The following is a 26,995-nucleotide window of genomic DNA, read 5'->3' as shown; positions in this document are numbered from 1 at the left end:
AGCAGGTTCAACACGATGGGAATGCTTCTCTTAAGCAGAGATAGCATTTAATTATTAGAGACAAATACAGAAAACTAGGGTCACTCCTTACCTGGAGGACAGTGTATTTTCCAGCATGAATTGCTAAAGTATAATCCCTCAGTAATAAACACTTTACAACCGCCACATCAAAAAAGGTTTTGTGGTGGAAATTTTAATACCGTAGTTCTGAGAGGTCAAACTGCAAAACATGCACAGAATGAAAGGTTTAAAAATGCAATGAAAAAGTTTTTAAAACCTCAACCAACCAAACTGAACTTCCTCAACACCGAAGTACCCGCAGCAGAGAAGAAGAAATGCACTTTATTGACTCCAACCTCCTGTCCAAGGTCAGGGAGGAAGAAAAAAACCAGGAAGAGAAAACTGTGTGTGAAATACCCTGAAACTCTGCTTACATCACAGGCTTGCCCTCAGGAGGAACTGGATTTTCACAACTAATGGAGTTCTCATAGAAAAGTTGTTGCTTCTTTTACTACTCTGATATAGGCTACAATCCCAATCACCTGAGTTTGTTCCATCAACTGCCTGCAAACTATCAAAAAGCAGCTTGTTCATGCAATGTTATTACTAGCTACCACCTACCAAAAGGTCACTGAAGACTTACTTATTCCATGATTCAACTTCACTCTACTTCCTTTATGAAAATTGTTCTTAATAAAAAGATAGGGGTTTATGCCTTCTTAAGACAATCCCAGCATCTGTTACAGAGCTCAAACCCTTCTTGTTTAATACAAAGTCATTCAAGTAGAAAAAATAAATGGATTATTTTGATGGGGTTGGGGGGGGGAGTTGAGCAAGGGAGTGAACAAAAAAAGGAAAGAGAGGCTGATTTGAAGCTGAAAGAACAACCAGGAGCCAACAGAACGCACTTTTTCCTCCAGCTCTGCTGCTAAAGACCACCTTACAGTGTTGAACAAACCCTTAAGTTTCATGCCTTCATCTGTAGACCGTGGTTTTACATTCAAGAAATGTCATCAGCAGAAACCTCTTGGTACATACCCCAAAAGGCAACACCCTCAGACAGCGCCCATTCCAAACACTGCTACGACATCAGGTAAAGGCTGTATCCTGCTGCATCATCTTGCAGCATTTTAAACTCAGTTATTTTCCATCACAGCAGGCCAATTTGGGAGCATCTATTGGCTGTCACCACAATCAAGTAATTTCTCATGAGTTTTCGGGCCTCTAAACGTGCAGTTCTCTCCAGCTGTCTGCATGCTGCTTTGCCTCTGGATTATACCTCCTATTTAGACAGCAGTGACGAAGAAGCAGGGAAGCTGATGGCTAAATCATGTCATTCAAATTCTTGCACCACATGGTTCTGATGGAAAATTTAAGCAGATGGGACCGACAGTTTATGCTTTTAATTGGTGGAAGTCACCAGGTTATTGTAATTTAAGTTTTTGCCATGATTTTTTTTTTAATAAATACTTATTTTTTTAAAAAAAATAAGTATTCCATTATAAGCTATTCACAAGTAAATATTTTTCAATTGCTTTCATTTTAAACATTGTATTTATTGGTTTCCTTTAATTACTCTTTTTTTTTTTCCTTGATGCACGTTGCTTTAATGCCCTTAATGAGAAGTAGTAAATAACACTGTCTCCTTCTTCAAGTTTGTTAGCTTTAGTTACTTTGCAGTCAAATAACTTTGTACCAGTTTCATAACAACATGGTCAGGAAATGTTACTTTTAGCACAACCACACATACTGGACTCAAAACTCAGATAATGGTTTGGAAAGTGAGAAGCTAAAACTACAAACACAAGCCCTGGATGAAGCAAAGAGGTTTTCCTGCTTTAAGAGAAAAGTTTTCTCTTAGTTATTTTGTGGGCTTAAGACTTTGTGGCACTTAGCAGGAAAGATTAATTTCAACTTTAGTGTTCAGAAACAAACCTGATGCTATAAGTTATTGATCTCCCTCATTTGGAATCCTGTCTAAGTTCACAGTTGTGTGAAAATCTGGTTCCAAACCTAAATCATAGGCCAGTTTGGAATTTAAATTGAATCGCTGAATTACTGTTTCATATCTAATTTTCATCCAAATTAAATAAATAGAAATCCAAGCCCCAAACCAAATCAGTACTACAGAAGGAAATGAATCAGCAAGTTAAAACCCCATCAGCAGTGGTGTGTCTCCTTTCTTCATTTCTCTGCTGCACAATTTATGGGATTTAAACTATCTGCTTCGACAGCTATTCTCAGCCATGTCTGAGACTTTCTGAATTTCTCAATCCACCTGCAGATCTATAGACTACATTTGCCTTGTGTCTAAATGCCATCCTTGTTGATGACTGCAACCTTGAAACAGAATCAGTAAGATCTCTGCTTCAATAAGTGAGAGAACTTCTCCTGTAAATCTTTCAAACAAGCTGATGGTACAGCATGCCATTAAATCTTGGGTCACATCTATCTCAGTTGGCACACAATGCGTTGTTTTTAAAGGAAAGAATGAACAGGTACTTGTGTAATTCTTAATGACTGATGAAACTACTATTGCATGGGAAAAACAATGTCACTTCAGAAAATGAGCACTTCTGCAGCAATATCTATTTATTCTTTGGATTGTCTTCTTGATTTATATTATTTTTCTTTGGACTGTTTGTTTGGTGTTTTTTTGGGGGCAGTGGAGAGTGAAAAACATTTTCTTGATCCAAATACATGTTGTCTTTTGTCAGTAAGAGACATGTAGAAATTTAAGCCCACAGACCACGGGCACTCTGTGCCATTTTCTCTTATGCAAACCACATAAATTATTTAACCTCTAATAACATTAAGATTTCATGATGCTTGTGTAAGACAAAAAAGTGAAGACTTTTAGGTACTAAATGCTTTATTATGATCTGTAATCTTGTAAGGATGACTGATTTATTTAATGTGCAAATCTGGAGTGTGCGGAAGTACAGAGACAATATATTTAGGGCTATATTCTGTCAAGTATTGAGCAGTGGTCTCAGGCTTGATAAAGGTCTTATCTTTAAGCATGTGAGTAGTTGCACTGATTTTAATGAGACTTTTAACACACTTTTAAATGCCTTGACAAATAAGGATCTCAATTTTCTTTACCTTGTAAAACCAAGCTAAATAGCAGGTTTATTAATACTTAATACCTGCCTCCTAGATTCACATCACAGTGAGAAGTGTGGATTACAGGAAAGCTGTTAAGAAGCAAGCCTGAATCTCTGAGCTTCAGTTGGAAGATAAACAGCAGGGTTGCAATTGGTGATATTCCCTATCAAATGGCTTTTCTCATAAGGCAGCCACTACTTTCTCCAGCTGTTACCACTCATGACTCAAAAGGACAAGGCCACCAGTCAGAAGGTGCCATTCTCTTGGCAAGGAAGGTAAAATACTTGTTAGCACGTCTTAGCCAAACAGCAAGAAGCTTTTTCTGTAGAGTAAGCAGTGGAGTACACACAGGGCTTTAAAAGATACTAAACTTCAGGAAGGAAAAAAATCACATATCACACTAAGATCTTATTCAAAAAAACCCAGTTTAAGCTTATCATTCAAAACACTGTCACTCAGAACACTGCTAGATAAATATGTATATATTATATACATAATTCTGAGAATATCCAAGATTTTAAGAAGATAAAAAGAATTTACTTTTTGCAAGGTCTCAAACATTTATATGGGTATGAATTCCGTAAGCCTCTAGAATGGTCAAAGTATCCTGCTTTGACAGTATTGAAGTATTTCATTTCAGTGCCAGCTTTTGTCTTTCTTCTGCTGTGGAATGTTACCAAGCTTCTGAACCCTTTCAATAAAATTATCAAACACTTGGTACCTGGCTAAAAATTCACAAAATTTACTGAGTTTCACAGTTAGTGAGCTCACTTAAATGACACTTCATCATGACAGTTCTGTGTAATGTCTGAAAGAAGATCTTATCACAACTGTCTTTCCATTGCATACTTTCGAAGAACATGCATCCTCCAGTAGTCATCCCATGACCCCTGCTGCACATTTGTAGTGGGCCAACAAAGAGGGGATATGGCCTTAGCTGGATCTTAATACAAAAAACTATTTATGACTGTGAGTCACACACGCTTAATAAGTTAAATCAGGTGAAGTTTCTAAGTCTTAAGTCAGACAGGTTCCACTGACTGGGGCTTTCCCAAGAAATTACTATACAAGCACAAGATCCACCTTTTGAGCCCATTGGAAATTTCCTTTCGGGTCAATGCCCTAGTGAACCAAAATAAATTACTAAAATTATGACCATCAAGGCAAAATTGATACCACTGTTGTAACAATCATGACTGGGCTAAAAAAATAACTCTTCTAGAGAAAGGAATACCACAAATAACAGAACCTGGGAATGATGCCACAGCAACTACCACAGTTCCAGCAGAGGATACAGCAAGACTCAAAATGAGCATTGCGCATAGAAGGCAGCATTCACAACACTAACTTTCTGTGTACTAATAACTCTTCTAGTACTGCCAGACACATAATGCCATTCCTCTCACCATCTGTGACAGAAACTATTACTAAAGTAAGATATTTTTGGAATATCAGCTTTAAAGATGGTAACAATCCTGTCTCAGAGAGGTGAAATGGATATTATAAAAAGCAGCAGCACAAACATTACATGACTTGTTATAAGAGATCAGGTTATCTTGCTATGGACAGATTTTATTTTGACAGTCTAAAATCACAAAGGAAAACAATCAGCTGAAGTTACTTTATGACCAAATTTAGAGTATTTATATCTTCCTAGTCACTTTTTTTCCATTTTAGAAGGGAAGAAAACTAATTCATCTTTCAAAGAGTTGTAGACTTTGGCAAGAATCATAGCATTACCCTTCACACCAAGTCAAGCTAATAGAGAGAGCCCTGTGTTGGGTACCTAGAATTAAAACCTGGTCTGACTTCTCAAGAGGACTCAGATTGAGCTCTCTACTTTGAGACCCTATCTGCAGCTTTGCATCCTGCAAATCCTGAATGGAATTCCACATTTAATGCCATTAAAAGTAATTGAGTCCTGCATTTTAGAAAAGACGGGACGTTATAACACTTTAAAATCAGAAAACTCACCAAGATCTCAAAGGTATGGAGCAGGTACCATGTCAGCAACATTTAGCTATGCTGAAAGTAGCAAAAAAGAAGGAAGGGAAAAAAAAAGACCAGATCTGGAAAAAAGACATGATTATCCTCGTATGGATGCCTATAAGCTTAAAACCAATGCTAGGGATCCTGACTGTAAGCTTTCAGCACACCTGTGGACACATTTGTTTCCCAGACTAATTATAAACTCTAAGTAGACAAAATACAATCAGAAACACCAACCCAACAACAGATAAAGACTCTGATTTGTTAGACAAAGCATTTCTAGAGCTACTTGTAAAGAACAGGGTATAAAAACCGAAGCCAAACAAACAAAAAACACAAACCAAAGAGAAAAAACAACCCCAAAACCACAAACAAGCATTTTTGTATTTTTGGCAGTTCAAAATGCAGGAGCAAAAATCCATACAGTGAATGGGAGATTAACAGACATTAGAAGTACATTAGAAGTAAATTTTCATCTCCAACAGCAGAAATTGTCATGCATGTCAATGAGGAATGTGCCACAATTACATTTCATTCTGCTAGTTTTATAGCTGCCGCTTAAGATTCTTTACAAGGATTCCAAGAAAACCTTTACCCTCTCAGTTTTTTTAAATTCAGCTATAATTCCCCAATTATTCCCTGAATTTGAGCTGCAAATTAAATTCTCATTTCAAGTAGGCAGTACCGTATGGTAAAAATGGACATAGGTTATTTGAAATGAAGGACAACTGTGGCTTTACCAGAAAAGGAAAAAATCCTAAAAGCACACATTGTGCAAATTTTAACTGTGGATCTAGATAATGTCTTTACTTAGTTACTTATGTACACCTACTACTTCTATTATGGTAACATTTGAAGGTTTCATAATTAGCAGATTTTTTCCCCTTCTGGGTCACCTCTGCAAAATAAAGATGACTCCTCTGCCTCCCGGCCAGTTTTAGGGTAACAATGAGCATCCAGGAATGTCTTTGCTCCTTATTTTACTGATGAAAATATAAAGAGGTGAAAAAATAAACAACTTCTACAAGTTATCCAGAAAGCCTGTAGCTAAACTAGAAATGAATGCCGGATTGCAATACGCCTTTATCCTGCTCTAATTAGGTTAGTCTTTTTAGCTGTGTTATAGGGTATGCTATTATTTTTTAATCAGTTCTTCACGCCGTTGAAACACCTTCCTTTGAGGCTTAAAACTACGTAATAGTACATCCTCAGTCATCAGAAAGCCTGATTCTATGTGCTAGTAATATCATAATACTAATTTTTCCAATTGCAACCTTATCTCATTAGTCCACAATTCTATGCAAACTCTCAAGTACTACAAGAAGTATTAGAAGAAATAAAGTTTTCAGGCTCACATGGTTTATTGAAACTTCTGGTTTGGGACCTACTCTACCAACTACTATATAATCTAATTTATTACAGAGATTATAGCAAGTAGATTTGAAAATGACAAAGTTCTAAACTAAAGCTTGCTCTTTTTGTGACAGTTTAAAGTGCAAAAAGAAGTGAAAGGTTGAGTAAAAAGAGAAGGACACTGAAAAAATTCTGTAAACCCAGACAGAATATGAGCCAGCAACGTGTTGTTGTGATAAAGTTGACCAATATCATCCTCAACTGCATGAGGAACAGCATTGCCAGCAAATCGAGGGAGATGATTATTATCCTCTACTCAGCACTGGGAATAATGTATCTTGAGTGCTGTGTCCAGAGCTGGACTCTCCAGGACAAGACAGACATGGACAGACTAGAGTGACACCAGTAAAAAGCCATGAAGATGGTTGAGGACATGGAGCATCTGACATGCAAGGAGGAGCTCAGAGATGATTAAAGTGGAGAAGAGAAGGCTCAATGGGATCTTAGAAATGTGTATGAACATGCGATAGGGGTAAGTAAGTAAGTACCATAAGTAAGATGAAACCACACTCTTCTCAGTGATATCACATCAATCAATGGGAGACAAAGGGTTCAAATCATTACACAAGAAATTCTACTTGAATGTAACAAATAGCTCTTTTACTGTAAGAGTGGTAAAGTGCCATGACAGGATGCCAAGAGAGGGGGTGAAGTCTCCATTTTTACAAATGGTGACTTCACACCAGGACCAACTGGACATGGTCCTGAGCAAATTACTGTAGCTGACGCTGCTCCAAGCAGGGATTTGGGACCATTTGATCTCCAGAGCTCCTTTCCAACCCCACCAATACTATAGAGAGATATTTAGTAAACTTCTCAGATCCGGGAGTTATCAAGGATGTCAGGAAAGGAAATAGCATATTCTTCAAGTTCCCCAAAACCAAAAAAACAACAAGAGCCAAAGAATGCCATATGCAACTGAAACTACGGGGAGAATTAGGCAGGAAGAATATAATTATCCATGCTGGATTCTTGCCAGAGTTAAAAACTAATCAGAAAGTCAGTGAAAGACCAGAACAAATTGATCTCATTACTCTTGCATTACTCAGATCTACTTCTAAATGGAAAGCTCTTTCCTGAGTCTACCGGACTGATACTTGGTGTGTTCAAAAAGGTTTGTAGGTGTGCATAAAAAGAACATTTCAACATGAGTTAGCAATATAGAGAAGTAATAACATCCCTGTGCAGAGAGCCCTGGGTCTTACCTCTCATTCAAGACTCAATAAGATAGACTGGGATCTAATTCTCACTCTCCCCTGAGGTCAGCAGGATTTTGGCTTAAGTAGAGGTAAGTCTTCTGAGATTTGGGAGTGAAATGAGACAAATTACATGCAAAACAAAGTTGCATCACATAAGCCAATTAATAAAAGTTATTCATAACTTTCTACCTGACACCAGAAGTTTGCACACAATGAATACATCTGAACCAGAACAAAATCTCGTCTTGAGAAAATAAAATCTGATTTAGTTTAATAGGTACAAAATACAAATGTGTTGGGCAACTACTGAGGGAGAAAGCAACCACACTGAAGTGTGAATGTGTTTACTCTCCAAAAGTAAGGAACAATTTGGAAACCAGCTCCAAAATTGAAAAGCAGAAAACAGTAAGTTACTGAACAGGTAAGAGCAAGAAGGACATGGGAAACATGAGCAGAGGCCAGAAGTCTAAACAAGGAGTTTCAGTGTGAAGGACAGGAAAGGGTGGGAAGGAGGAAGAAAACAGCAGCTGCGTACAACCTTTGGAAGGTCTGCTTTAATTCCCTCCCCTGCCTTCTCAAATTTGACAAGTCACATTATGTATCATAAAAAGTATTCATTACAGAAGATCACAACTCTTCAAGGCCAAAACCACTTTCAGAGAGGGCTGATCTTTTACCCATTATCAGACTCCTGGCAGTGAATAGCACATTATTTCAGCAGTGAAGCCTTGTATCTGACAAAAGCTAGCAGTGTGCTACAGGGAGAGAAAATAAATGGAAAATAGAAAGGTTTGGGTAAGAAAAGGTGAGAAACAATATGAATAATGATTTTGTTTCTTAGTAAATACATTAACGTTATTAGTTCTAAAGTAGCATTAGGGAGGTAGGAAACTTCTGGGGCTAGGTTCAACTTTTTTATACTTCCTTCGCAGTCGTGAAGAGTTTTCTAATAAACACAAACATAAATCTCTGATGGCAAAAGCCCTGAGGAGCACACATCTCCTTGTCTCTCACAATGAATGCTGCAACAAATAGCAGTGCTCTAGGGATTCTGCACAGAAGTCTTGAAACTGGGGTTTTGAGGAAAGGAAATGAAACTGCACAGCTTGCTACCACCTGTGAAGAGCCCACTGCTTGTTTCTAAAAGATCAAAAGGGACAAAGAACAGAAACTGGTCCATCTTCTGGCCTGAAATAAACTACCTGCAACTACGTGTGCACTACTGCACAAAGCCCTAAAGCCGACTGCTGAAGTGGAACGTGGGTCTGATGTTCCTTAAGGAATTGTAATAGCTCCTTTACTACAGAAGAGTTTTACCAGTGAGACATTCCTATATTTTAAGTGAGAATTACATGCCCTTCTTAAATAGCTACATGAAAAAAAGAAATTACTATTTGGATGAACTATGCCAATGATTAATTAGCCTCACTGCTAAAAAGCTGGCCTTTCATTTCCAATTTGAATGCTTTTAACTCTGCTTTTCAGACGCTAGATCATGTTATGCCATTGCTGGCTAAATTAAAGAGTCTTTGAGTGGAGTAAACATCATTAACCAGCTCTTCCTAGGAGCCTAGGGGTATGTGTACAGTCTTCAGTGCAGTATGCGTAGGCATGTCTGCACAGACTTCAAATGAGTCAATTCAGAAAATAACAGCAACAGTGACAAGAAGCTGGGCAGGAGCTGAACAAGCACTCCAGGAATTCAGGATGCAGGCAGGAGTTGGCTGCCGTGCTGAGTCTGTGCTGATGTGCTTTCGCTCTTATTCTCAATTAGATTAAAAGGTATCTGGGCATTGTCCTCGGCGATGTGATCACACCTCCAAATTTCAGTGCAGTCCTATCCCACGAGAGCCAGCCACCCAAATTTCACTGATTTTCAGGTTATTTGAGAACCAAAGAAACACAGAAAATCACTCTATTCATAATTGATCAATGGTAGCCCTGTTTGTGTGGACACACATTTGATGTGCACCCATCTGGTAATGTGACATTTCAGTGATGTAGAGATGGTCTGCCTGAGAGTCATGGAATAAAGAAGCCCTGGGCAGTGTCTTCAGAGACCGATTCTGCGTATAAAGGCTCCATCAAGAAGTGGTGCTTTCCTCCTCAACCTCAAACCAACGTGACTGACAAAGATTTTGGCTAGCAGGTCCATGTTGTGACACCATCAGACAGACAGTCAGGGTGCCTTACAGCACCCTGTGTGGTGGGAGTGAGGCACAACTTCCCTATACAACTTACTCTATTGGCTTTCTTTCGTGACTGCTATGAAATGGTCGTGTCTCTGTATTCGCAGACACAGGAGACAGTTGAGTCCTTTGCAAAAGCAGTATCTTATCTTTTCTCTCCTTTCCCTTTGCTGCACCATGTCCATTTACTCCACTGAAAAGATCAATTCGTCTGTGTGTGCAGGTGTGTGTATTCATGCACACATGCTCTGCATGCCACACATTCTCTGTCCCAGACAAATCCATATCCTCTGATCATCCCCAAAAGCAGGTTCCACAGTATTATTAGAGCCATAACTCCTAAATGGGTATTGCAATCTCACTGCAGTTAATGCAGTTACCCACAAAGCACAGACAAATCTGGGCTCTGCTGGGTGTTGGCAATTGTCCCATTAAGTACAAGCATTTGGCAACTGCAAATTTATGTAGAAGAACAAGAGGAAAAAAATCACCAAGCCTCTCTAGAACTAAGAAGAAAGAAAAGTAGAAAAATAAAAGGAAAATAAAGTGAAATCAAAAAGAAAAAAGAACTAAAAAAATAAATTTTCTACCTTTTTTTGCTATTTCATTTATTGATTCCAGCTTCCCCACTAGAACAACACAGCAGGAGGATTGTTAGGAAAAACATTGATGGATAAAGTAAATCAGATTTTAAAAGATTCAGGTGATGAAGCTGATTAGATAAACTAGACAGATAAATCAATAGAGAGATGACTAAGTCAGATATCAAATCTACTTTCTGGGGATCCACTGAGCTCCTTCTGTTAGAACTTGAATTTACCTTGGAGGCTTTTTAGGAGCTGCCATATCTGACAAAATTACACTGCACTTGCTAGCACTCTTGGACCCCCAACCCCCATGCACCTACTTTAAGGGTTACCCTTTGAAAGCATATACTCCACTATAGAAATCATGCAGAAAAATGTCACACCTCACTTTCCTAACTATAGGTCAGAGAAGGTTCTGTAAGGAAATAAATATTCCTTTATGTTTGATCAGAAAAATACATTAGATTTCTTGCTCCTACTACAGGTCATTAAATTGGCTTTAGTACCGCTTTCTATCAAACCTCCTGACTGGCTTATCATGATGAGCTTACTCTCCTGTGAAGCATTGCCAGCTTAGTCACACAATAGCCCTCCTCCTAGTCCCCAGCATCCAGCTTGTGAAAGTTTGACAAGAGTATCATAGGGTTCCTTATCTTCTAAGAGTAGCCCCTGAGGCTACAAGCTGCAACCTAGGGTGCTTTGAACCTGCCCTGGGCTACCCTATGGGTAGAACTGGTAACTTTTTCACACCGAGAGAATGCAAAGCCATTTAAATTCTCATTTTCTGGGTCAGGTAAAAAATGCATTTTGGCCAGCTGCGAGGACTGGATTCAGGCCAATGTGCTGACTGTGTGAGCTGTGTTAAGATTTATGGTGTCCCTTAACTAACCATTTCCTAGCTGTTAAGTTCCTGAGATTTGCAAATAATGTGGCAGGTAAGTACACTGCCATCACTTGGCAACTGAACTGACTTTTAAAACAAAGTTATCCGTGTTTGGAAAAGAGGATGATGTCTGCACATACATTCCTTGTAGAAAGAAGCACATATTTGGCATCAGCAGTAAAATGAAACATCTTTTAACAAAAGAGTGTTTCAGGTGATTGATTAATTTTCCGGTTAGAACCACTAGAAAACCCTGTCAACAGGACTCCTGCAACTCAAACAGTTTCTCTTTTGTTGTCTACTTGTTGAAGAACACTACATGGAATGCCCACACTCTTGGAAAGGGTTTTCAAAGGTGATGCAGAATGACTGATGCGTGCTTTCCTATAAAAGCTATTTGCAGTCACTGTGAAGAAACACAACACAGTCAGGTCACATTCTGCATATTAATGCCAAGGAATGCCTTAATTTCTATATTTTGGATTTGATTCATGGTCATTCGGGACAACCTGCACTGCTTAATCCTGGGATTAATTTTACGTTGTTTACAACTTTATGGTCTTTACAAATACATAATGAACAGCACCAGCAGTTTCTGCTGCATCCCAATAAAAACACCACTCTAAAATACATTATCACTAATGTAGTGGATTACCCACCTCGTGTCCCAAGTCTATTTTTAAAAATGATTTATGAACAAAAATTGACATGCATAATTAACCTAATTTGAGTATTCCATGGTAAATGTTATTATAGAACTCTGCTCTAAATTAAGCAAAATTAAATCCTGATAAAAACTTACTATCCTGCAGTCCCCAAATGAGCCTATGGTTTAATGGAAGATATCATGTAAAAACCATTAGTTTAAAACTGAATGAATCTCATTCTTGCACTATTAATTTCAGTCCTTTACTTTTATACTTCAGGTTTTTGCAGATTATGCTTAAGTAACTTTTTATAATAGTGTTTAAATTAGCTGTTTTATATGTGATAAGAACACCTTGACAGATATGCTTCTAATTTGACCTGCAGGATTCAATTTTGGAAAGTTGTACTTAGTCTGATGTCTGTTTGCATGCTTTCTTCCCTGTCCTGGCTTCCTCTGAGCCAAACCTTTTCCTCTCATGCCTTTGATATTCTGCAAAGACCGACAGCTACAAATCTTCCACTTCAATCATGCCAATGCATATTTATTTGGATTTTAAGTGGCATTAGAAGAAATTTATTCTAAAGAAGTTTAGACAGATACCTTTAAAAAATTGCTATGTTAAATGTATGTCTAGGTTTACCACAAAATCACCCTATTTTGATGAGAGAATACTTCTTAACTATGCCCTTTTTATCTACACAGCAGTGCAGCCTTGGCACACCCATAAAGCACAGATTTGGTCATGAAGCCCATGGAGAGGAACACCACCTTTCAAAGCACATGAAAGTAACGAGACAGAGTTTCTATAACCACATCAAGTTTGTTCAGCTCACACTGGAGCAAGATTTTGCCAAGAGAGCTCAGCTACTTTTTATCTCTTCAATTGGAAGAATATTTAAGCATCAAAAATTAAAAAGAGGTCCAATTCTGCGTGACCAAACTCCTAATGGTAATGACACTGCTACCCAAGAGAAACACTAAAATTGTTTGGACAGTAGTAAATAGCACCTGAATTTGCTTAGATGAAAACTGTGCAGAAGCTAGCCTTGCCTATGTCCCCACCATTTCTGTGCCATGAGTCACTCAGGTGGACATCGTATCCTTTCATCATCTAGACCAACAGATGTAATCCGTTTCCTACCTGAAGTCCAGTGGAAAGGACGACAGGAAAGCCTTTTTGTCTGGATACTTGCAAAAGTGTTTGGATGCAATCTGAGGTCAGCAAAATGAGGTCTTCCTCATTCACCGCAGGAAGTTTTGCCTCATGCAATCGTGCTCATTTTGAGTACTACTAAAAATAGGAAAAAATACAATAAGGTTAAAAAATAATCATAAATCACATGTTCTGCAATAAAACAGATTTTCTAGTCTTAAAACAGAACAAATACTAAGGATCAGGCAGGTTTTGCTTATGGTTAGTGAACAGAATAAAAACCTTGCAAAGCCATTCTGAAGAGATGCTTGCTTCTGACAACAACCCTCCCTATACTAGACCTATAGTCTTCTTCATTAACTTTTTAATTTTTATAGTAATACTATTAAACAGTCTCAAATCTTAAGAATATTATAAAATATTGTTATAATGAATTTTCAAAGTAATCTAACAGAACTTAAAATAAGAACATCTATTACTGAATTATAATACAAATTATCAGAAATGCCAATTCATCTTTTTCTGCTTTGAAGCATCATGTAATGCTTAACATACCTGATTTGATTACTGACTAGTTATTTTATTTTCACCTTATTATTTCTGTAATCCCAACTGGGTTCTCTTTCCAGCCTACTATGGCTACCTCTTTCCCCCATTTTTGCTGAGAAGGCAAGCTGGTTTCAGGTTTGAAAAGTTTTTAGTAAGAGGTAAGTTCCTCAACATCTTCCGAGTCCTAACCACAAAATTATTTCCCTAGGATGGTTGCAAAATAAGTTGGGCAGGTTACTCAGTGTTGTTATTGGTACTGCATCAATCACAACATCCTCTGGTGCATTATGACAGCTACTGAAAAGAACACAGGCCAAGGTCTCACAGGTCTGTTGGCATTTCCATTAATGTAATGCATTATACACAGGTATCATATGAAGCATTAAGTTCACCTAGAAACTAATGGTCCATTTGAATCTTGCTATCCAATAAAAGCAAAAGAATTCAGAGAATATTTAGTATATTGAAGACTTTCCTAACCTCATTTAAAAGATGTTGTGAAGGACACTACTATTTCCTCTAATCGGAAACACTGCTATCGTATAATCAAATAATCATATGACACACACATTCATGAAGCAAATTCTTTTAATAGTTGGATGCTACACTAAAAAGACCAGAGCACTTGTAGAAAACAATAGTTGAAAATCATCATATTATCTTTAAGAAATATTTAATCAAATCAAATATTTAATCAAATTGCACTGGTGTGAATTTATCACGAGTCCATTCACTTCAGGCATCTCATGATTCTGTCAGCTCAAAGTCTAAAGCCTAGCAGAGTCACTGCAAAGCCAAAGTTATTTGCACTTTCAGATTTATAGTGATGAAACATAGCTGTGCTCAGTCTATCAATCAGCATTCTTTTGAGACGCAGTAGGCAAAATGAATCATGGCCTCTGCCCCAAGCATCACCAAGTTTTTTTGGTGATCTATGCCATCTTGTCCCTCCTCCAAGATATTTAAAAGCAGATACAAAGAAGAAAATAATGCAGAAGTAAGTTTGGTTTTTTAAATTCCCCTCTCAAGACTACTAAAAGTTTTTGAATGGTTCACTTGATCTAATTTGTAAAATGAATTCTCCCACACAGAAAATTCCTATTATGAAATTTCTGGCTGAGAAAAAAAATCCTACAGAATTTCCCCAGACTCAAATATTTTGTATTAAACACTTCCAGCAGTCTGTGCTTATCTCAAGTTTTAAACGTCTTGGAGTTTACTAAGCTTAATAATCAGAGGTGAATTAAGGTTATCACAACTTAAAAAGACCTCTAGTGCTAAAGCATATTGACACATCAGAGGAGATGGGAAAAACCTATCTACCTATAGTGTTCAAATGAAACAGAAAAAATGGCAAACAGGGTAATTTATTTTTTTCAGTTTCCAGATTACAGATGGGAAGAGAAAATGACATCAATTTATGAACATTCTCAGGATAGCTCAACTCGATGAACAGCATTTACAATCTGTGTATCATATATTAGATTGATGAAGTCTTGAATCCGAGAAGTCATTAAATCCTTATTTCGTTTAACTTGGAGACACTGTTCAACAATTAGTAGGATTTTTTATATTCAAGAGGCAAGGAGAAAGACATTAATGATACAAAAATGACCACAGAGAGAAGACTATAAAATAACCAGGGCAAAAATCTATGCAGATTTTATGTGAGAGGTAATATTTCATTTACAGATTTACATCACGTCACATTTATGATTCCTAAAACATTCAAGAGCAAATGAGCAATATCCACAGTGATTTCAAAATGCTTAGATTAATAGTTGCTAAATTAGATGAGTTTATTAGTACAGAAGTTATAAAATGTGCAGGCAGCAGAACTGCAAAAGTAACGATCGAGAAAGAAAAGTAGTGTAAAAGTCCCAAAGCATGTACTATTGAGATGCAAAGAAATCTAACTTGGCAAGAGAGTTTTTCAGGAGCTCCTGAGCACTTTGGAAGTGTGCTTATGAAAGCAGTGAGGCAGAAGTTTGCTCCTGCATGGCGAACCACCTTCTCCTACAGGAGGCTGGGCTGGAAACGAAGATGTCCCGATTCAGAGGAGCACTTAAGCTTCAGCAAACCCTCTAAATCTTTCAAGGCATGAGAGACACTTGATAGTGAAACAATATAGGACATATGATCATATTTTTTTAGAACATACTAATGATACTGTCCCAACTCTTTTGTTGAGTCTCCTACTTCAAAGTTCAGCCAACTCTCCTCTTCCTTAGGTTAGTTCATCCCCTGCTGGTAATTCAGGAAACATCTGGATATTCCCCCTTCTTTCAGTCATATCATTAACATATTTATTAATCCATCAGCTGAACTAGCAGTGAATTCACACAAGATGTAGCTTTTTCATGTTCACAGAAGGATAGCTTCTTTTATGTACAAAAGAGGGTAAAATGGGACTACCCATAGGAACAGGCCAGTCCAGCAGCCTACAGTTTTTTGTTCCACCTTACAAAAAAGCACAAGCTGGGAAGAAAGGTCACAGAGACAGGCTCATGTCAGTCACACAGCACAGCCTGCGAGGGATGGAACCCAGCAGAAACCCATAGAGCATTAACACGAAATACAAAGTTCAGCGGGGGGTGGGAGAATTGCTCGTATACACCTGGAAGATAAAAAAAAATATCCCATGAAACTCTAGATTCCTGAAAAGGGAGAAGAGCACGACACACCTGATCATTTCTGACCAGCACAAAGACAAAATTCCTCCTTTTTCCTCTCCCGCACTGTATTTTTCTTCCCTTTTTATCTCTGTTTGCTCTGGAGGCAAGTTGTGCAGCACTCCCCACTCTGTAGGCAGCCTAGATTAAGTGCAGAGAAAAAGCCAGCTAATCCACCAGTTAAAGAAATTACCTCCCCTCTGCCTCACTTTGCCACCACAGGAACTTCACACAGAGGCTTCAAGTTTTTCCTGTCTAAGGGAGCAATCACTCTACCTATAAACCCATCATTATCAAACAAGGAGAGGCTTATTTGTGTTAATTACCAGAGCTTCTGACAAAGGAATAGTTCTTCCCTCTACAAAGTGTTTGCTTTCATGTTTGGAGAAAGGAAATAAAAAGGAAAATTGCAAGCACATATTAATACGTAAAGGTAATTGCTTCCTACAGCATAAGGTGAATAGACAACACTCAGACCTTTCATTGAAGCTGCAATCACTGGCAAATGGTAATACACGCTCAAAGCAAATAGATTAAAAACATTTGTATAGAATGCCACGAGAGATTATAGCGCTTCTACAGATAGATATTTTCCCCTCAAAGGGAAAAATAAATTACCAACCTATCAGCATGGTTCTATCTAGAGCCCAAATCAAAATGTTAGCTAGAAATTGTTTATTATAAGTTGGGAAAACTCACTTTGGCGCATGACAGCTTCTTGGTTCAGTGTCATCCCCCCAGGAACATGGGGATATCCAGCAGTAGAAACATTTTAAGGCCTCCAGTTAAGATATGCTCTCTTTTAAGAGCTCTTTCTAATCTTCTATCCATATTTAGATACATAAACTTGTCATTTGACTCATCTCTTCCTTATGACTAGATGACATTTTAACCATGTACATTATATACATTTTTTTATAAACAAGGTGCGTTTGTGCTTATTTATATGCACACGTATCTGTATGCGAACATACATACAGCCATCCTGTGTATACAAAGGTGCAAAGCTAAAATGCTTTGACAGTCATAAGGAAGAGGAGAGTGTAATGGCAAGATCATAGAGTAAGTCACACACCAAATGACTGCCAGATTAATATTATGAAAGCCTACCCTTTATTTTCCTGTATCAACAATGACAACCAACAGATGTTATCACAAGTCCCAAGAGATAACATCTCATGTATTCCAAGACCTTTGAAATGCATTTGCTTGTGTATCTAGAGCATAGAATGACTGAAAGTCCCAGGGTTAATAATGAGACACTTAAATGCAGGGAAAAAAACACAGATCTCCAGTAATACCAATATATTCTATTCAACTGGCATTACAAAGAAAATATTTCTCCCAGCTAGAAAATATACCTACAATATACCTCTATAAACATAACTTCATATGGGGTTTAGAACTTTCATGTAAACTTTCCAAAAATCAAAACAGTTTGGAAGAGAAAAACCACATTAAAATGACCTTGCTTAGGTTGAAAAACAATTCAGTGATTCTACTGGGATGGTGAGGGCTGGGGGTGAGTGGGACATGAAAAACAGTGAACAAATAGACTTCAAGTTTATGCTTTAAAAGCTTAAGGAGTAAATCAAATACGGCAGAATTAAGCCAAATGCAACAGTGAACTGTCATTCATGACAGAGCTAGAGCTGGTGCCCTGTGCTAGTTTCAGAATTTCTGGAAGAATCAACTTGACAGCAAAATGACAGATTTTGCTCACAATCATTATTATTTAGATAACAAAGACATGATAGGCATTTTGAAATGAATATGATTTATTACATTGACAACACAGTACTTGCTGGACCTAAACCCTGGCAAGTCGGAGTTGCAGAGAAAATGGCTACAGAACAGCCTGCACTGCAGTAAACATTAGATTTTGCTGTCCTCTGGATAACTTTCTTCACAAAAGCTCTCCTTTAAGATCGAGGGAGAAAATACTTCAACCCAAGTAAATATCAGGAATTAACTTCCAGTTCAAGAAATGTTATTCCTTTCAAGAAAATTTCCCAGATTAAGGTATTGAGAGCAAAGGAGAATCTAATCTGAAATGTCAGCCTGGTTTTGTTTCCCATCTCCAGACCTCAGCTCCCATTTACCAGCTCTAACAAGAACATACAAGTTCCCATTGTGATTTCTCTTCTGAAATGAGCCTTTATGATTCTAATTTTTCCCCTCCCTCCAGAATACATCTAGAGAAGTCAAAATCCCAGAACTGTCATATCTGTCAAGTTGATGGTGTTTTAAGACCATTAAGTAAGTTACTACTGCTAACTTAACCACAAGATACTTGCTTTCAGTTTGTTTCTGACCACACATTGTTTACAGTGCCAAATAGAATACTCAAGTCAAAATTAAAATCAAACAAAGCAGAGCAATATACTGCATTGTTTCACTTATTTCCCTAGCTAAGCACACTGGTAATACAATTTAAATACAAAGTAAGTTCCTGCAAGTAGCACCCAAGAGAAGATTTCTGCACAGACATATGATAGTAGAAGAAAAATCCTGTCACGCTCTGAAACACAGTAATGATTATCTTGCTGCATAAAGAGCAGAGTAGAAAGCTCTTCACCCAACAAGTCTGCTACTAAGTGGTTTTGACGTTCCAGATGACAATTACTGTAACACTTGTCAGCAGATGCTGCCTGTCACCTTTGCTACAGAACCTCCATCCAAATCAAGCGTTAAGAAAAGATGCTGTCAGTCAAGGACCAGAAGCAGTTTAGGATTATTCCTTACAAAGCAGTCAAATAAACACACAAGGGAACAAATGAATGAACAAATGAATGAAAAGACAAGCCACGATTAAATATTTACTTTCAAATTATGGAGATCTTCTTGGTCCAAATACCGCTCTTTGCCCACAGTTTCTGAAAGGCTTATCTTTTGAGGCTACGGAGCCAGTTTTCTTCATGAGGAACAGCTTTAACGCTGTCCTGGTAAGGCAAACCAGGTGTAACGGTGCCGGTCACATTCAGCAGCTCTGACACTGTGTCAGCAAACACATGATGTCTCTACACTGAAGTGTTTTTTTCTTTAACTTTGCTGGCTCTGGAAGATTAATGCACCATACAAAAAGCTGATGTGGTTTAATCACTGCTTCCTTTGGAAGTAAGTTGTAAGCAAGCCTAAGGGCCTCTTCTAGGCACATTTTTGAAAGACATACCTGCATCTAAAGCTCAGGTCCTCACTGTTCCTGCAAAGCATTTTCAATAATAAATAATATATTCATTCAGAATGAACTGTCATAAGTGCAACGTCAAACTACTGCATCCATAGGAACAGCTTCTGTTAGAACAACTGGCACAGCAGGACCTTCAGCAATAAACAGCATTCACATTTTGCCCATCTCTGTGCCTTATTGCAGCAATTCAGCCTCTGTATATTCTGCAGCAAACATCAGTCAGCCCACATATATTCTTGTTTTGACCTCTGCAGCATTTCTCACCACAGTGAATAAACACTTTCTGCAATACCAAAGTCATGCCTTACTGTATTTGCTGCAGATGTTTCAAACACGCTGTCTGGAAACCAGAAAAGTCAAGCCGGTCCCATCTGTATCAGAGAGCTTTTGAATTCCTGAACCAGGAAGGGGTTATTTTCTGCATGTCTGTGTCTGCCACAGCAGGAGTCAATGGTATCTATTGGAGATTGAAACTGCTGGCAAAAATGCGTGCTGTGCTTCTATAGGAAAAGTCACCCTTTAACTGTGGTTGCAAATCTGTTTACAAATAGCTGAAGACATCACTATTAGATACCCAGCTTTAAATAAGGAACAGAAAAATAAAAAAGGACCCTTCAAAGCTAACTAAAGTGTGTGATGATAACATGAAACAAACTGGGCATGAAAGTCTGTTTACTAAATAATATGTTGCTATAGCCGTGCTGGAATGGTCTAGGAAAATCTTGATTTTCTGCAGTGAGCTTTCACAAGCAGCACTACAAAATTTATCAGCTGTTGAGAAGCAACTACTCTAAGCTGCATTTTCAAAGACCTCCTCTATTAGCCATCCACGCTCATGTTCTGCTCAGGCTTGCCTGCCTGATGTACCTGCTTAAACAGCTGGCAGGAGGTGGCTGTAGGAAAGGGCTGCCAGAGAAGAGAATGCTGCTTGAATTGAGAGATTGTTCACAGTGGAAGGTCAGCATTTTGTGCCTTCTATGGCACTGTTGTCCATGTGTACAGGACAAACAAACTGCAGAGGATTTTCACCATGAGGGTAGCAAAGCCTTTGAAAAGGTCAAGAGGAGAGGCTGTGGAAAGTACATCTTCAGAGGTTCTGAAGACTCAGAAATGCCAAGAATGACCTCATGCAATGTGGACAATAACCCCACTTCAAACAGGAGATGGGACCACCTTCCCATCAACATTTCTATGATTAAAAGATGCTACATTTTGTTATTGTGTGAGCTAATGACGCTGACAGTGGGCCATGTTTTTCCTCTGCTGTTCTCCAACTGTTTTCAGTGCATACATCATTGTTTGTGAGTCTCATGATAATGTGCCAAAAGATACAGAATTAGAGTTGTTCACATTTCCACCATCAATAGCCTATTCTAATTTCTGGCAAGTCAAAGCCTACTGTACATTAAAATGGACTAAGAAAAGTCACAAATACAGCGTATAAATCCAAGCATTCACAGACCTTCAGTATATGCACAGGGACTTGTGTTTTGTAACTGAAGCAACCTAAATACCAGGCAACCTGAAGTGCCACATGTACTTACAAAATGGGAAATACTTTTCCACAGCCATAAAGTCAAACACTGCGAAGAAAAAGATCACTGATGTAAACAGCAAGAGAATATTACTTCCAAAGTGGCTTGTTAGAGGCTTCAGGGAGAAGAACTGGGGGGGAAGGAGTGGGGAAAGAAAGAAAGAAAGTCTGAACTCATTGTCAGAAACAGACCTTTGATTTGCTAGAGCAGATAAGGATCAAAGGACACTGAAAATGACAGCAGTTAAAGTGAGCACATCTCCAAAAATGAAACAGTTGGTCTTAAACAGAACCTTGTGGTAACATGACTGTTTCTATGAGAATGTTCTAATCAGCTTAATTAAGTGTTAATTTGTAGATATTTACAGGAAGGATGGCAAAGGACTCTCGCTCAAATCATCATTCTCTGCCATCAGTAAAGTGATTCAGCATCCTTTCCAACCCAGATCCGATGCACGGTAAGGGGGATGTTGGCAAATTGCACTGCTATGGAATCTAAAAAGAAAGCTACAGTCCTTGTGAAGTCTGTGCTTGCCACTGTATAGAGAAGAAAATCACAGAGATTATACATAAAGGGAGAAAGAGTAGTCTTATTTGCACACAAACTGTGCATGATCTGGACATCATCCACCCACCCTCCAAAGATACACAGTCTTCTAACAGGAATTCACTAATGTTACTGGAACCACGCCTACAGCAAAATCAGCATCTACTAAAAAGGTGCAATAAAAATTCTGAATCATTAAACATTTGAAAACATGCTCACGCACTTAAGTAATGTAGAATCTTCCATTCACTGACAACTCCTGAATGAAAGCTGAATGAAAATAAGAAGCTGATACATAGACAAAAAGCATTTAAACATGAAATAATCCTCATTGTATATTACTGGAAATCCGTGCTGATCACTGGATAGATTTCTGCTCACAGGAAGGAGGCAGACTTGTTGGAATTTCTGACATGATTTATCTTCCCAGTGATAAGCGTGTTGCTCTGGTATTTTAGTCTCACTTGCAGTGCTGAATTTTCTGTTTTGTAACATTTATAACCATGCCACAGCAGCTCAATAACATGACATTTTAAAGGCACAAACATCAACGCATTGCTCCAGCAATATGGAAGTTCCAGGTCAAAACAAAAACTCAAAACCTGATATTACATCCAGACACCTTTGCTCATCACATTCTTGATGTTTGTGATGATGCTAATAGTTACCCTATCTCTGTGTGTGATACTGATGTGAACGCTGCCTTCCCCATGCAGAACTAGTAGAGAAGGAAAAAGAAGAAATAAGCTAAAGGCGGTTCTTAGTGTAACCATGTCGGTATTTGCTATCATGAGCCCACTGAACACAGCTTGCAAGTGTCCACATACCTACAAAGAAAGCTCCAGTCTCACAAATGTTTGGTAGTGAGGCAGGCAGCCTGCCAGTGCTGGTGTACCAAGTCTGTGATACTTCATACACATGCAAATACGGAAGCCCCTGAGGAATCTACGTAGGATAATATCCTATCTTCATAGGATAACCACCATACAGAAATAAAAATGAGTAAATTGAAAAGTTTTCAATTCTTGAAACTTCCATTTAACTTTTAAAGAGTAGATTTACTCTGATAACGTTATGCATGAATGAACTACACAAAACCTAGCAGCTTTTCTGCTTATATTTTGCTTAAAAGAATACTGACATTCTTAAAGAGCTATCTCTATCAAACGTGTGTGTGGTTTTCTAACAGGTGCAGCTGCTTATACACTCTGGCACAATTAAATGATTTGCTGTTTCACACAGCTCAAAAGATTTTCCTGCTGGAAATGACACTGGCAATTGAGGAGTACCGAACAATAGAACTGAAACCTATTGTGCTGTCTTCCATTAGCAGTCCTGTGCTTTGAGCCATTAAATCTGACAAAATAAACAGTGGTGTTAGCAAGCCATTGAAGAAACAAGAGAGAATAGCACAGATATGAAATTCATCTTTTTTTCCTAAGATATTTACTGACTACTTATATACATAAGCATATACATATCAAATCCAGCACATATTGTGAGAAGAGCTGAACTGGCTCCCATAACAGAGGCTTAAAGTGCTTCTTACCACATGCACCCCCTGCACACTGGGGGTCCAGAATTCCTTCTAAATAAGCATCAGTGAATGAGACCAATTCTGGGAATATACAATTTTTCACCAATTATTCCTTTGTTCTGAAACCTCCTTGGAGAGCTTATTCAACTAGAAACTCCTTGTCAGCAGAGAATAAATTACATGGACTTTACCAATCTGTTTCGTCATTTTGAAATAATTCATATTAAAATAGTAACCGGATTCTCCTGGCATCCTGCAAAGCTTCCAAAAAGCTTAGAGGGTCCCAGTATACCCAATACCTTATGAATCTATTTCTAAGGGAATAATTCCTTTTGGATTTCAACCAGCTTTTATGGTTGTTTCAGCCCTTGGACAAAAATCTCAGTATGCTAGGACAAGGTTATCAGTTTGCTTAACCAGCCACAGCCAACTGCAGTTACATCTCACTCCCTGGAAAAAAACCAGTGATATTAACTCCCTATCAAAGCATTATCAATGCATTATTATGGCAGACAATAGGGATTAATTTTTAAAAGAAGGAAAAGCCAAATGAGTCAAAGCTGCCTCAACTGCTCATCCTGCTGACAGTGGGATGAATTTTGATGTGATAGCAATTCTGTCTTTCCTTCAGTGAAGCCAGGACTCCCCTCTTACTATTTTAATGAGTGAATTCAGCAGCTGCACAGCAGCAATGTCCACCTACAGACACCCACACAGACACATAACCACTGCCTGAAAGTGCCAGAACTTCAAAGAACAAAGAATATATTTATATTTCAATGTTTGTTCAGTATTGGGAAGAAAGCTCCTAATAGTGACTCAAGCAGGTGGTAGAGGTGGGAATGTGTTTCAGCTAACTGGCATTTTAAAGTAAAAGAAAGCGACATCTATAAACTGATCATTTACTATGCAATAATCTATTTTTATGGATTTGTCATCGTATGGAAATAACCCCACTATCTTTTTTACATGGCCATTCATTTTTAATTGCATGGACCACAGATACATTTATTCATGCACATCATAGATGTAGGTATGTATCAGTACGGTGAAAGAGGTACTGCAAATATGTTGTGCAGCTGCAGTGAACATTAGAAAAGCTATCCAACAAATATGTCTGAAATCCACATTTGCAGTTTTGCAGGGAATGAAAATCAGCCTGCCTTAGCAAAAGGAGCTTTGATGCTGGCTTTTTACTCTTATTGCCAGAGCAACTGTTTCTATTCTGGAAAACTGAAAGTATTTTCTCTTGTAAAATACACGTGAAAAATAGAAAATGAGGTAAATATATGCAAATGGCAGGCTGATACAAATCAGTGAAGAACATGAGAAGGAACCACAGGGGGCTCAAGCACTGTCTGCAGACATGTAATGCAAATCCTGTAGGCAGCCTGCATTTCAGAGCACCCCCCAGACAGGGCTGAGGCTTAGGACAACACCTGAACTTGGAATCCATGCTGATACTTTCCCACTTGGCTATTTATAACCAAGTGCTCTTCTAGCACTAACCTGGAGCCAACTGCCCATGAGGATGGGGAGGAGAGACGTACTGAACCGCTGGTGCTGAGTGGAGGCTTTGTGCCTCTAATGAGAATAGAGAGGGCGGCACAGGGCTGAAATGCTACCCCAAAGAGAAAGATTTATCTTCCTGACAGATAGCACAAAAAGTAATGGGTTTTTCTCCCCAGCAGCCTTCTTCTCCTTTACTGTCTTGTTTTGACTCAGCACTAACTCCATTCTTCCAATTTGTTCTTTTGTTCTCTTGGTTCCATTTAGGTTACCCTTGCCTCCTACAGATTCAGGGTTTCTTTAGGTTTTGGGATGTTTTTACATAAATTTGAGCTCTCAGTAACATTGGGTTTGGTTATAATCAGAAGTTAAGAAAGCAAAATAACCTCCAGACCAATGGTCAGATTTCTGCTGGTTTAAAGAGTCTGAGCACCAGTGAAAGTAATGATTTATTCTGCACAAGAATCCAGTTTTAAACCTTCCAGCTACTTTAAATCTTCCAGTATCATAAATGTCACAAATTCCTCCTGTCCTTCCATTTGCCTTGGCAGTGTTTTGAAATGGTATTTCTGTGGAACATTTGAACTTTGATTGCTATCTCTTCAGCTTATAAATATGCACAGTACCACAGCCAGCCCAACTATGCATACTATGGCTTTTCTTTTCTCAGAGGCTTAACAGTACAAGACATGCAAATGAATTTTCAAACACCAAACCTTCTGTATCCTAAATTCCTGGTAGCCTTCCTTCCCAGAAAAATGTGTGAACTGTCATCATTTTCAAGTGTCTTGAAAATGTTTTGTGCCTTAGTCATATTTCAGCCGACGACATCGAGTGTCTCATTCAATCTCACCAGAGCCGTATCCGACAGTTTCTTGTCAGCAGTCATTGCAAAAGTCCATCACACAAGACAAAAGGGTTAGTTCTCCAAAGGACAAATCAAATTGGCAGAGGACTGCGAAGCTTTTAGCATGCTCACCTCTATTTCCCATGCAATATTTACTTAAGTTGATATCTGAAAACACTACTTTCAGGTCTCAGAATGTACTTGAACTGAGTCATTTACTGGCCGAGAGCGACGATGACATGCAAACACTGAACTCTCATTTTAGTTTGTTTTAAGGATGCTATCATCTTTGGAATCAACAAAACAGAGGTTGAAAACACATGAGTTAGGGCTTTCTAGCTGTGCAGCGCAGATAAGCACTAGAGAGACATTTGATTTTCTGACACCTCAGGCAGCAATTTGGCCACACACAGAGTACACTAAACCCAACTGTTACAGAAAAGACAGTATGCAAAGAACAATCCTTTGCTTGCACTTAACAACATGAGACCTTCTGCAGCCAATAATCCATCACCACTTGCTTGGAGTACTGGGGCTCCTCTCTTTGTGGCATGCAGAAACATTGCTGGCAGTGCCATGATTCTGCAGGATATTCACTAAAAAGACTAAGGAAAGCCATAAATTAGCAATGTATAAACCAATATAAAACCAACAGCCAGACCGAGGAAGCAAATAAGCAAGTGTCACAAAGTCACATTCAAATACCTGTCTCTAGCAGCTGGGGTACATGGTGAGATTTTAGTGCCATTGTGAAGCCATAACATTTTGGTACCTTAAAAAGTTAGGTGAGATTATTCTCTTTTGTAGGTCACGTGTAAACATGACAGGGATTTTTTTGTCTTACTTAATACTACAGAAACAAGGCACAGGGAGGTTTTCTGAAGAAATCTGTGATGATTTTGCATTTAATGGTCAAAAGAGCAAAACAAGCAAACTTTTGCAGATTTTGGCAAGATACTAGTTGAGTTTGGATAAAAATACTATTAAGAATTTGCAATGTGTTTTTCTCCCACCTCTCTTTGTCTACTTCATCATAACCATCTTTTACAAGACAAGAAAAAAGAAAAGCAAGACATCCTGTAAAGGTGAGTGGCTACAATACAGTCTTTCATCCCCTGCAGCAAAAAAAGATACGTCTAAAATTCTCAGTTTAAGTAATACCATGTAGAATTCTGTACGTTTTAGTAATTTTCTGTGAAAATGGCCATTGAGAACTATTTCTGGGCCTTACACATGCAACAGAATACATCAGCGTATCAGTTTATTCAGGAAAAATAAGTAGTATGACTTCTAAAGAACTTTTTAACCTTTTAATTATAAGAACATAGGCTTTTGAAGCAAGCTAGCTCTCAGTTCACTAAGTCCCTGCCTGCTCTCCACTGATGGTATACTGATGATTCTGCTATATTCCATAAAAGATAAAATGCAGAGGAATCCAAT

This window comes from Psittacula echo, assembly GCF_963264785.1.
Source record: "Psittacula echo genome assembly, chromosome: 14".
NCBI classification, from domain to species: Eukaryota; Metazoa; Chordata; class Aves; order Psittaciformes; family Psittacidae; genus Psittacula; species Psittacula echo.
Note: the sequence above shows the minus strand (reverse complement) of the source record.